This window comes from Cupressus sempervirens, chromosome 3, assembly GCF_028749045.1.
Source record: "Cupressus sempervirens isolate cs-2001-9-10 chromosome 3, ASM2874904v1, whole genome shotgun sequence".
NCBI lineage: Eukaryota > Viridiplantae > Streptophyta > Pinopsida > Cupressales > Cupressaceae > Cupressus > Cupressus sempervirens.
In genome coordinates, this window is record NC_143120.1 from 163,044,936 (window position 1) to 163,058,704 (window position 13,769).

The window sequence follows — 13,769 nt, forward strand, 5'->3', positions numbered from 1 at the left end:
AAGATAGAGAGAGATAGGGGGGAGAAGAGGGTGAGGGTGAGAGAGATGAGATATCCATAGAGAGATAATTTAGAGATAAAGAGGCACGATGGAGGGGAGATGTGTGTGTGCGCGCGTGCACGCACGCGAGAGAGAGAGAGAGAGAGAGAGAGAGAGGGAGAGAGGGAGAGAGAGAGAGAGAGAGAGAGAGAGATGATGCAAATGTATATGGTAATTAGGGAATAAATGGTATGAGAGGGTAGGAGATAGGATACATGGAGATGAGGTAGAAAGAGACAATTGTGATAGGGAAAGAGATGGGGTAGATAGAAAAAAATAAGACAAGGAGATGAGGGTAAGACATGAAGTAGACACCAAGAGAGATTATGAGAGGTAAAGAAACATGAGACAATGAGAGTTAGTGGTAATAATAGGAGGGGATGACACAAAGATAGAGAGAGATAGGGGAGAGAAGAGGGAGAGGGAAAGAGACATGAGATAGACATAGAGAGAGAATTTAAGAGATAAAGAGGCATGTGGTAGGGGATGTGTGTGTGTGTGTGTGTGTGTGTGTGTGTGTGTGTGTGTGTGTGTGTGTGTGAGAGAGAGAGAGGGGGGGGGGGGGGGGTTAACATAGAAAGATATTGTAAGAGATAAATAGACATGAGAGAGAGAGAGAGAGAGAGGCATCTATGAGCGAGAGTAGGAGAAGGAGAGGGTAAGAGGTGGTGGGAAATAAAAAAGATGGAGGGGTGAAGAGAGAGAGAGAGCACGGGAAGATATTGTGAGAGGAGGAAGGCGAGAGCATTAAAGTGATAAATTAGGGAGATAGATGTGTGGGAGAGAGAGAGAGAGAGAATGTGAGTGAGAAGAGGGAGAGGGAGAGGGAGAGAGAAAGTAATAGTGTGTGTGTGTGTGTGTGTGAGAGAGAGAGAGAGAGAATAAATACAGTAGGTGATAGATGGACATGATGATGGAGGAATGAAGAGGGGAGAAAAGAGAGAGAGAGAGAGAGAGAGAGAGAGAGATTGAGAGAGAGATTGTATTAGGGGGGAGAGATAACAAGGGGATGGATTTGGGAAAAAGGCACAAGAAGTGGAGAGATGAGGTAGAGAGAGAGAGAGAGAGAGAGAGAGAGAGAATTGAGATTGGAAGACCGATGAGGTAGAGAGAAAGATAATAATTAGGGCATGGAATATATGAACATGGAGAGAGGGAGAAAGAGAGTAATTTCAATTTTAATTAATTTAAGAATATTTTTATTTTATTAATTATTATACATTTGGTAATACATTTTTTTTTATCAAAGGGAATTTATTGTATTAAATATATTTTTGAAGTGAACATATCAAATATCATATTTTTAATAACTACAATTTACTCTTGTAGAATAACAATAATAATGCCTTTCATTTTGCATCGTGACTACTACTAGCTTATATATGAGGTGCCTATTTTCATAATCTGACTCAGTGCAATAGACGCTTAGAGAAAGATATTTGTCAGCTCATTTTATATATATATAAAATATATAAACTAGTTACTATTTTATAAAGCTTCATTTCTATAAGTTTTTAAATGCTTTTAACTTTCTACTAATAACTCTCAAACCTAAAAACATCAATAATATCCTATATTAGATTTTCAATAATTAGTCAAAAATTGTACATTATCTTGTGCCAAATTCTATGTTTATCTTTTTGACAAAAGTGTATCCAAAGGAACTTTTTTTCGCTAAAAAAATATGTTCATAGACAGACAAAAGAGGTTTTAATTAGAACCGACCATTAAAAAAAAATCTGATACTGAAATGCAAAACACACAAAACTGTGCTTTAAAGACCATTCTTCATGCTGCTAAGTTTTCCAGCAACAAAGTTATCTGGCCTACAACTTTGGCTTCACACTCAGCTTCTCCGCCATAATTAACAACGATCTTTTAACAGAACAATGATAGGTTTAAAAAACGCAACAAAGTCTGCTTTACTACTAATCACGATCTTCTCAGAGCCTATCAAATCTCCTTTACAGTGCCTGACAAACGCTTTCTCCATCTTATTCCTGCAATGACATTCTATTCCAGACACATAATTTAATAAAAAATTATTCCGCGATCTTCCTCATGCTGCGGCCTTCACAAAATACTTTCTTTAGAAAATATTGTGATATGTTTTTAGCAATTCCTCCCTTCGATGACTGCGGCACACTTTGTTCTGGGAAAACTTTGCAGCACTGTTCTATTCTTTGTCAATAATCTCAACCATTCCTTTATTATCAATGTTGCAATCATAGATGTAAGGATGATCTCCGCTCTTTTCATCGATCATACCATAATATGAATTACTCTTCAGCCTCTTGTTATTATCAACAACGATTCCTTATCCATTGCAGTTCTTCGGATCCAATCCATACAGGACATTTGTACACTTGTCCATTGATATGTTTGGAAAGCCCTCTTTCAGCTTCATGAAAACGGAGCAAGCAAGCAGACTATCAGATCCTGCTTGGTGACATATGCCAATTCTCTCCACCTTAAGAATCTCAGCAACTCTGTTTAGACCTCCATAGACTCCATCACAGAACCTGATCATATGTTTCACATCATATACACTGGGAAAATATAATCTCATCAGACTGAAAAACCCTTCTTGTGTATGAGGCAAGTTGTTGCAAATCACAAGTTTTAACAGGTACCCAAAATCATAAACACCATGAAAGACAACCCATTTCAAATTCCTATTGAAAACAATGCCAGATGACACCAGAAGCTCCGCAAAACGATTTGAATGTATACCCACTGTGTTGTTTTTGGTGAAATCGATTCCACTCTGTCTCAGCAGCTTGATTGAATCAGGGGCATGGATGTCTTGATTTGGATTGAATTCCCTGAAATTGAATTGCCAAACACAGTCTGGAAGATTTCCTTTCCGGTCTGAGAACGTGAGGCCCAATTGGATCAATTTGAGTTTATCCACATTGGCTTTCAAGTTGCCGTAATTGAATCTAACATTTGGGTTTACCACAACCCCAGGGAATGCTGTATCCATTGCTACATATGAGTATTCAGCTACCACTTTTCTCATCAGCTTGAATTCTTCATCCAAATTATGTGCCCATACTTCCCTTATGCAAACTGAATCCCTCTTCACCTTATCAGCCATCGTGCACCACATTCAAAGTACAGAGATTGTGTTCAACTCTGATATGAATGAAATTTAGGAAGTACAAGATTTAAGTAGGTTTTAGAGGATTCTGATATTTTTAGCGTGCATATATTTTTAGACATTCTTATGCTATTTATGGTCTCGTAAGAACTCGTAGTTGCTTTTACATATTTAGATGTATGAGTTACTCTTGTGTTTGTTATTTGGAATATTTGTAGACATTTAAGTGTTTCGAAATAGGTAGATTTTTAATTATAAAAATATTTTTATAATTTTTTCAATCTTGTTTATTATTATTCATATATCTTTTAATCTTTATAAAACAAAGTGTGTACAAGAGGATATGATTGTTCTAAAGTTGAGTTAAGATTTATTTTAATAATTAAAACAATTAAACTAAAATATTATAATGTAAGCATGTTCAATTTTAAGACTCAATAAACTTATATTAAACTTCATCCTAATCATGCATATTAAATATTTGAAAATCTGTAATTTTGAATTAAAAAAATTAAGGGATTTAGATTCTTGTAACACAGATATCTGTCATTTATAGTCTCTTTCTATGAACTTTTATAAATTATGTGGCGGTGTTTCATATATATGTTACTATGTATTAAGTTTCTTTAATTTTAGTATTAGTTAATTAAATTAATCATTGTGAGGAAAAAAATAATAATTATAATTAATTATATGTATATATAGCATTTATTTAATTTTAATGTTAGTTTATTTAATTAGTTATTGTAAAAAAATACATTTTTAAATTTGTAATTAATTATTAATTTTTATTATAAAATATTTGAACTATAATTTTTTCCTTTATTTATTGATTAAAGTAAAAAAAATTAAATTTTATAAAAATATATTAATAAAATATACATATGTTAGGTCAAGTTTCATCAAAACCATTAAAAAAGGGGAGAGCCAAAAAAAAATAGAAAGGAAAAAATGATAAGAAGTTTTTCTTATTTTAGTTCACAACTTGAAATTTTAAAATATTAAATTTTAATTAATTCTAATATAATAATTATAATCTTCACAACATCAATTTTAATCTATTCAAAAAAAAATAGTTTTGTTTTCATTAGTTTAAATTATTTTTATTACTAATTATTTTAAATTATAGACAATTTTTTCTTGTATAAATTAAATCAAAATCTTTATTAATATTTTTTTTACATTTAAGTATTCTAAAATAAAATATTTAGAAAAAATATGAATTAATTTCTTATTTTTCAATAAGTCAGCCCTAACTACTTTTAATATAAAAAACAAACAAAAAAATAAACCAAAAAGTACACTAATGCACACCCTTCTAGTCCTATTGTTATGCTCATCTAGCAGTGTTTATTTTGACTTTCTCTTGGAACAACTAAGGTAGGAGTCCCATGAGGGAGGGCGCTACAAGTCTATTTTTCAAGTATAAGTGTCGTCTCCGACGTTGCTATCCCTCGCGCAGACGAAAGACTATGGACTATCGTCTTTGTTGTGCTGGAAAAATGTACAAATTGCTGAAAGCCTAAGGAATCAAGCTAATTTAAAAGAAATTCACAAAAGCAACCAACAAACCAAAATTCCAACCACCTCTAATACTCAACAAGGGCAGCTATGTGTAGCCATTGTTGGTGTATCTTTAATTGAGGGTGTGTTTGGTATGCTCTCACAAACACAACAATAAGTAAATCCCTTGTGTGGAAGTGCAAATGTAAGTGTGAGTGGAAAGTGAATGTGCAATATGATCCTAGACTATATGAAAAGAAGAATACTTTCAAGATATGACTATGGAAAAAGTCACACTCAAAGGAATTCTATGATGCAATGAACATGAAATGATGAAAACTATCTATGAATGCAAGTTAATAACTAGAATGAAAACTAAACTAGAATGTAAACTAAATATAAATGCACAACAAAAACTAAGATGCAATATAAAATGTAAATCTTACCAACTATCAAATCACTAATATGCAGCCTATGAACTCCATGTGGAAATGTAGCTATAATGCAAGCTCTCAATGTGGTGATTCTAGACTCAAAGTGACGGCGTGTCAATGCAATCCAATAATCCTCTATATGCAATGCTTGAGACAAGGCTTCTATTTAAAGACTCTCAGGAAACATTTTGAGGGTGTCTAAAAGATAAGGATAAGGATTATCACTTAAGCACCTTATCTCATATCCTTAGTTGGAAGGATAAAATGATGAGGTGGCACATGTGTGTAGAAAGTTCTCAAGTTGTAGACACCATGTGCTTAAAAAGAAATGCAAACCCTTATGATGACAACTCATAAGAGTACACATACTCTTAGGCTTATAGATTAGGATAAAAATTAAATTAAATGAAAATTAATTAGGATATGGAGGATTTAAATAAATAAAATTTATTTAAAAAAGGGAGAATCATGTGTTAAATTAAATTTAACACATTAAGGTTAGGAAGTATTTAAATTAAATTTAAATACTTAGGCCAAAAATGAACTTATTTAATTAAAATAATTTTAATTAAATAAGTAGAAGAATGTGACCATTATTAATTTAAATTAATAAAGTCATTCGGGACAATTTTTAGTGTCTACAATAAGAGGTCCCATAAGAATTATTTTGAGGGGATATAAGGTTAATTAGATTCTTTTTCTTCATAATAGAAGCCCTTCTTTTTTAGGAAGAGGATGAAAATGGGGTGGCGCTGGAAATAGCCCCAAATGCTTAAGAAAAAATCTAGTCATTTGTCAAAAACTGAGACTTTAAAACTTAAAAAGTCTTTTATAATAAAATAAATTTTATGAAATTACAAAATTCATAAGACCGCTCAGGTTACAAATTTCCTAAAAAATCTCAGCAGGTGCAGCTCTATTTCTAAGAAAGCTGACTTCCATGAGACCCACAATGAACTGTTTTTTTTTTTTATAGAAACGGCAGATGATAGTTGACAACGAGTTAAGTGTTTACTTATTCTTTTCTTATTGCTAGGATTGTTCTATTTTTTTTTTTAATCTATTAATTATATATATAATTTATATATAAAAATAAGGGGCTGGAAACATTAACAACTCAATTGCTACAGGATTGTTCTATCAGACTTTCGCTTAGCCCAGGAAATTGAACTTGTTTTAAAGAGAAGCCGCGTTGAATCGTATGACTTAGTTGAATACAGGAAGTTTTTATACAGAGCAAAACGAGTTCTGTAAAATTGTATGAAGAATATGCTTCATTGTTTCTATCCACAAATCTAATAATCCGCATTCAAAACACAAAACAGACACAAAGTGCACACCATACCGCGAATTAGCCAACAAAATTAACAAATCTTTATCCATAATGTAATAACCATGTACAATAAACACAAATTCTTTATCCAAAATCAATAGCTGCAGCTTTCCAGACCCAATCCATACAAGACATTTGTATACATGTCCATGGATCTTTGTGGAAACCCCTCTTTCAATTTCATGAAAACAGAGCAAGTAAGCAGACTATCAGACCCCGCTTGATGGCAACTCCCAATTCTCTCCACTTTAAGCAGCTCAGCAACTCTGTTAAGACCTCCATAGACTCCATCACGGAACTTGATCATATGCTTCACATCATACACGCTTGGGAAATACAATCTCAGCAGACTGAAAAACCCCTCTTGTGTGTAGGGCAGCTTGTTGCAAATCAGGAGTTTTATGAGGTACCCAAAATCATAAGCACCATGGAAGGCAACCCATCTGACATTCTCATTCAAAACTATGCCGGACGACATGAGAAGCTCCGCAAAACGATTTGAATCGATACCCATCTTGTTATTTTTCATGAAATCAATTCCACTCTGTCTCAGCAGCTCGATTGAATCGGGGGCATGGATGTCCTGATTCGGGTTGAAATCCCTCAGATTGAATTGCCAAACACACTGCCGACCCGTTCCACAATCTGGCAGATTTCCTTCCTCGTCTGAGAAAGTGAGGCCCAGTTGGATGAGTTTGAGGCTGTCCACATTGGCTTTCAAGGTATGGTAATGGTACTCCGCTTGGCTCTTGAATCTCCCCTTTGGCCTCATCACAACCCCGGGGAATTCCGTATCCATTGCGACATATGGGTATTCATCCACCACTTCTCTCATCAGCTCAAATTCTTCATCCAGATTATCTGCCCACACTTCCCTTATGCAAACTGATTCACTCTTCGCCATCACCATCATGCACCCAACTCAAAAGGGGACGATTTCGTTGAATCTGGATTTTGACGAACGAATTTGAACTCAAAACGGGACTCTTTTGTTGAATCTGAGCTTCAACGACTGAAATTGAACTCGAAACCCCCAAATTCAAGACAGGACTATTTTGTGGAATCTGGAGTTTGATGAATGAATTTGAACTCAAAACACCCAATTCAAAACAGGGCCATTTTGATGAATCGGGGCTTCAAGATGAGCACAAAAGCAGGAAAACTGCAAAGATCTGGGAGAGCTTTGGTGGGCTTTAATGGTGGAAGAGGTTTGGAGAAAGAGGGGATATATAGTGGGAAAGGGGCGTGCGGGGTTTGCAGGTGGAAAGCGTGAAGAAAAGAAATGGCCGCCGGGGTGGACGCGATTAGTCCGGTCAACACGTAGACCACGAACGAGTCTCGAAACTACGCTGGGAAGCTCAGTAAAGGCCAACTTGTGCGAAAGAGCCGCGATATAGGAAAAATGATAAAATATTATTTTTTATTATTATATTTGTATCCCCCAAAACTTATTTATTGGAACTATTAAAAAAAGAGGTTTATAGTAGCAATACTCTAAGTATCAGATTCCAATATTTATTTATTTATTGGCTGTGAGTGTGGGGCATAATATAAACGTGTGGGAGAATAAAGCTCTAGATTCTGCATTAGTGATGTTAGTAATTAGATTGTCATGGTATCTAATTTAGTTTGTTTGGTACATGGATGCATTTCACTTCTACGGCTATAAATAAAATATATATATTTGTCAATTGGCTTAAATCACCTAGGGCCCTTGTCAACCTCGACTAAGTCATATAGTTTGGTCCTACTTGGATATTGGGTCATGTGGCACACTTGGTCCATAATATTTAAATTGTAGAATTCAAATTTCTTGCTTCCAAGCTGACTATTTTCCCTTGTATCCATTTGGTTTGTGTACCAAATACTTGGTTCCAGTGACTAGGATCATGGTATATAAATAGTCTTAGGTATTGGAAAAAGTCTATGAAATTATACAATATATTCTTCGTTGACATTTTTTGAACTTACATAACTAGCTCTCGGATCAAATGAGATGCAATTGTAAACAATTGTAATGTAGATGGCATGTTCTTTGTGCCTATCAAGATCGTAATTATAACTGTGTTTACTATATATATAAAAATATGTGTAATTGTAATTTTTGTTTTAAATATTTGTTCTAAATTTTGTATTAAAACAATATGGAACTATAATAGATAAATAATTTTTTAGGATATTAATAGTGTTTATAATTTATAGTATTTGTTTGAAATTAAATATTTAGTCAAAATGATGAAACAAGATTGATGGGTCAAGGTAAACTACTAGATCAAATGAAACTGGAACTAGGGTTTATGGATCTCGATCTCTATATAGAATTAGAACTAAAAGGGATGTCGTAGCTTTTGCCTTTTGCTATGGATCTCCATCTCGACCTGCCCTAAATAGAATGGTGCGGGGATGCTTCTTCATGGGTAATGCCCTATTCTTGGCATTGGATCATAAATTGGTGGATCAACAGCTTAAATTTTAAGTTTAAAAATACAAAATCATGTATAATATAATTGCCAACTCTTAAAGTTCCCCTTTGGAGGTAGTGGTTTCTATGTGAAGTCTAGCGAGTGGGGGACACTTATTGCACCTCATTAGACAACCTCTATGATTTATGAAGTCAATTCATCATTGAGTGGAGGGGTAAAGGATGTAGAGAGATTTTGAAGAGATTCAAGACAATGTGTCAGATATTTGACTGAGTGCACAAACTACCTAATATGGGGTATCGATGCATGAAATGAATCCCTGCGACTAGAAAATAATTATTGACCTCTAAAGGAAAGAACCCTTAAACATAGAATATGACATACAATAATAACTATACACAAAAAAATAGAACGCATAGTCTCATCTATAGCTAGTCATATGAGCATATTGAAGTTTGAGTTTTGCACAACCGACATTCATAAAGACAATGAGATCTACAACAGAGACCAAATAGCCTAAGACATGATTGGTTATATTGATGATCCCAAAACTTGATTACAATCTTAAGGCTTATATAGAGGAATCCTCTCGATCTCAATAACAATTCTTAGTTCAGATTCCCTTTACAATGTTTTATCATCCCAATTTTAAAGGCCTAGTTATAACTTATCCTTTGTGATTGTAGGTACCATAAAATTTGTCAACAATCTCTTCTTGCATTTATCATATTGTTATCATCCCTTGTCCATCATCTAGACATTGGACATTTGTTGAATGACCTCCTTGCCTTAACTACTATACGTCACGTGGGTCAAGAATACTTTGTTGTTCCTCTACAGAAGCTGGCTAGCATCTAAATCTAGAGGCACATAAAAACCTATGATAAAAATGTCCCAATCTGTGATTATCAACACATGTGAAGACACATCCTACAATTAGATGTACTTTGAAATGGTTTTCAATGTTCCATGTGGAGGAAGTCAAGCTCCATAGTTTTAATCTAGGGTGGACTACATAGATATGTTACACATCTGTAGGTCTCCCATATAAATGCATGGAGAGTGATCGCATGGAAGTACATTATGTTAACAAGTGGCACCACCCACTACTACCCTTTTGGTTGTTGTAGTTCAAGGATGTAACTTGGTCACTGTGAATTACTTTTGTGGTATTGTGAGTTTTTAACTTCATAGTTATGGTGGCTCTTGGGGGAACCATCCATTCAATGGACAAAGAAGAACCATGCACTCTACAAACTGGCTCGAAGACATATACAAAATTGCACTTAGGAAAAACTAGCTAAGAGTCACATTCTCTTGAGGAACATATGGTTGTGCACATAAGCACTTCTTGGAAAGAAGGAAATCTAGTCTACTGCGTATAGAGAAGTACATTACAAAGTTGCTAATGAATCCATTTACAAGCTTGCTAAAATAACTTCCATTAAGTAGCCTTTGATAGTTTATATGCTTCTGGGTAGCCAACCAAAAGAGAATCTAGAGATTTTTAAAGTATCTATGTTATTGGGATGCTCTCTTAGAGACAAGAATGAATAAATTTTCCAATGGATGGATGTTGATTTGGAGTAAGCCAAGGGATTCCACTTTGTTGAATTATTCATTGCGATTTGTAATGAGTGTGACAAGGGCAAAGTTGTGGCTCTAAGTTAGATGTCTAATGTGAGAGCTATCAATAGGTCTTGGTGATGTAGGAGCTTTTAGTGGCTTTCTAAGTAGGAGCTTTTAGTAGTTTTTAAATGTTTTTAATGTTTTTTCTTAGTTTTTAGAAAGTTAGTTTTAATAAATAGCCTTGAAATATTACTTCCAATTTCAAATGTTACTTGGTAGTTCATCTTATCTTAGTTTTTGGAAGCTTCATGAAAAAAATAGCTTTTTTCAAGTTGTTTTAAAATTATCAAAAATGGCAAAAAACTGCCAAAAATGGTAATTTTGGATTCGTATTTAAAATTGTAATTTCTCTCATTGTAGGAGGAGGATTTGGAAGAAATAATAAAGAAGAATTTGGAATTCTCAAATTTATATTGTACTCTTTATGTATTATGTTTATGTTAATTATTTGAGAAATTTTGGTTGCATCATCTGGTATCAGAGCACAAAAGGTCAGAGAAAAGGAGATTTTTGTGGTTGTGCGGTTTTGAGTTTATGTTTATGCAAGTTAAGAAGAGGAACTAGTTTCCTGAAGACTAGGTAGAGAAGATAAAATATCTAGGTTGAGGCAAAGGCAAATCAGAAGCAAGGTTAATGGACTTGTTTGAAGAACTAGATTTATTGATGAAGTATTTGCATAAGAGGATAGAAGAAAATAAAATAAAAGAGAAAGAGAGGAAGAGGAAGGAGGAAGAGAAGAGGTGATTATAGTTGAAAGAAATATTAAGAGAACTACAAGAAAGTTGGCAACAATTAAGAAAGCATTAGAAATGCAAAAATGGTACCTACAAGTCAAGAAGAAGATCACATGGCTTATTAAAAATATTCGAAAGATTATTCAAAAGAAGTAAAGGAAAGAAGAGATACAAAAAATAAAGGAAGAGATTAAAAATAAAATGTTGTGTATACCAATGGCTTTTTTGACATCAATAATTGAAGAAGCCAAGATAAACATAGTCGTGGAAGAGTCTTTTTGTCATTTTCAGCCTTATGTTTAGAATGAGCAAACAGAAAAGGTTGTTTATAATGAGATTTCCAATGAAGATGATTTAGATTTTTTTAATGAGGCATATGAATGTTCCCAAAGGTATTATGTTAACTATGGAAATGGTAGATATGTTGGTATATTATATGTTGAAGACATAAATAATTATGGTACAAAGGTTTATACAAAAGAAATAGAATTTTGGATTTTAAAGGCTGAGAAGATATTGAGTAGAATATGGATTAAGAAAAATAAGAGGAAGAGGGATCCAATGACAGATGCAAAGATGAATGATAAAATGTCAAAAATTTGGAAGATCGGGATGAAGGAATAAACTTGCATTCCTTTGAGTCAATAAAATCAATGTTTGATACAATGGAAGGAAAAGTTCTAGAAAAGAAACTATACACATTCAAAAAAAAAACTTGCAGGAGTTGCGTTCTTTCAACCAGAGGAGAATGATGCAAGAGCTTTTAGTGGCTTTCTAAGCAGGAGCTTTTAGTAGTTTTTAAAAGTTTTTAATATTTTTCTTAGTATTTAGAAAGTTGGTTTTTATAAATAACCTTGAAATATTAATTCCAATTTCGAATATTAGTTGGCAGTTCATCTCATCTCAATTTTAGGAAGCTTCATGAAAAAAATCAGCTTTTCTTGAGTTGTTTTAAAAATCATCAAAAATGGCAAAAAAAATTTTTATGAAAAACTACCAAAAATGGTAATTTCGGATTTGTATTTAAAATTTTAATTTTTCTCATTGTAGGAGGAGGAGGATTAGGAAGAAATAATAAAGAAGAATTTGAATTCTCAAATTTATATTGTACTCTTTCTATATTATGTTTATGTTAATTATTTGAGAAATTTTGGTTGCATCACTTGGTTTCCTCCACATTGGAATTTACATATTAGAAACCAATTCTATTAGTTCACTAGCGATTCCAAAAGTCACTACTTGTTATAGCCTCTTGGAACCATACGAATTTGAAGATTTAGAGTAGGGGGTAACAGATGCACAAATAACATCAAACTCCCTCAAAAAGGTAAAGTCTACCTCTTCCCCCCCCCTAGGCCTCTTATAGACCCTAAATCATGAGGGGGATATATCTAAGAGAGATTGTGAGGTCTTCTCCCTTTGATTCCCCTTCGTTTTGGCTATTTCTAGTCCATTCCACCACTTTATAAGGAAACATGAAAGAAAAATTATCACCATTTCCACATAACCCATAATAGATATGAAACAAATAAATACTTATAATCCACATGTAGGAGAAAAAGAAAACATACCCAAAAAACACAACTAGATATACCTTCGGAAACCCTCATTGAGAGAAAAAAACCTAACCTCCAAAGGCCTCTATCGCCATGTATTATTTAGCAAAAAACTATTATAATATAACCATGGAAGAGTTCAAAGTCATAGTCACAACCAAGCAATCCATGTAAACAAGCATGAATCAAAACATATCATGTCATGCTTCTAACCTCCACAAATGTTACCCTTGGCTAATTTGTATATCCTTTCTCACATCAACAACTACCCCTATGGTTTCTTTTATAGTAGCAAGTTCCCACACACTAGTAAATTTGTACCTATTTTTCGATGAGGGTTGGTCGATATTTCGATGGAAAATGGTCAAAAATTTGTGTTGCTATAATTTTGTTGAAATTTTGACGAAATCCAGGGCTCTCTATATATCAACAAACAATCCTATAAAAAATGATCCCAATCTCTATCATGAGGTGGTGTTAGACCATTACTAGGAAACATTGAAACTTTGATGATTAGGAGATTGGTATCGATGAGCTTATCATGCCATCAATGGCAAGCCTTGTCAAAATGTCGTCGAAATCTTATGAGATTTTGATGATGTTTCCATGTCATCAATGAAAATGACCATTGATATATTGACTAATGGTCTTTGAAACTTCAATGACAACCCTAGTTTTTTAAATAAAAAAATCATAAGAATCCTATCTGTTTGGTGTTTAAGGAATTGAGTTCTGAACGGTGACATTGTGGTGGGAAGTACTAACTCTCAAGAGCACTCTTACTCTTCCTAAGACCTATTATTTGGTCTTACTAGGGTATTCCACTCTACCCTACTCATAGAACATTCCTAGGATCCCCTTTCTCCTTATAGAACTCACCACCAACTTCGAACACTCAACTATTTTCCTCAATCCAACTATGCACTCATGGGCTCAACTTAGCCACTATGTTTCCAAACTAATCTTGGGACTAGGAGTAGGTGTCCTAGTTATCCCCTATTTAGTTTCAATCCAT

The 13,769-nt window shown here is 33.8% G+C and overlaps 2 pseudogenes across 1 annotated transcript; both read right to left on the minus strand.

Moving 5' to 3' along the window:
• Positions 1-1,732: 1,732 nt before the first annotated feature.
• LOC149565273 (putative CCR4-associated factor 1 homolog 7 pseudogene) lies at positions 1,733-3,610 on the minus strand (annotated as a pseudogene).
• Positions 3,611-6,430: 2,820 nt separating this feature from the next.
• On the minus strand, positions 6,431-7,747 carry LOC149565274 (putative CCR4-associated factor 1 homolog 7 pseudogene; annotated as a pseudogene). The gene has a single exon (XR_016362027.1). The product of XR_016362027.1 is annotated as a putative CCR4-associated factor 1 homolog 7 pseudogene (transcript).
• Between the last annotated feature and the right edge of the window lie 6,022 nt (positions 7,748-13,769).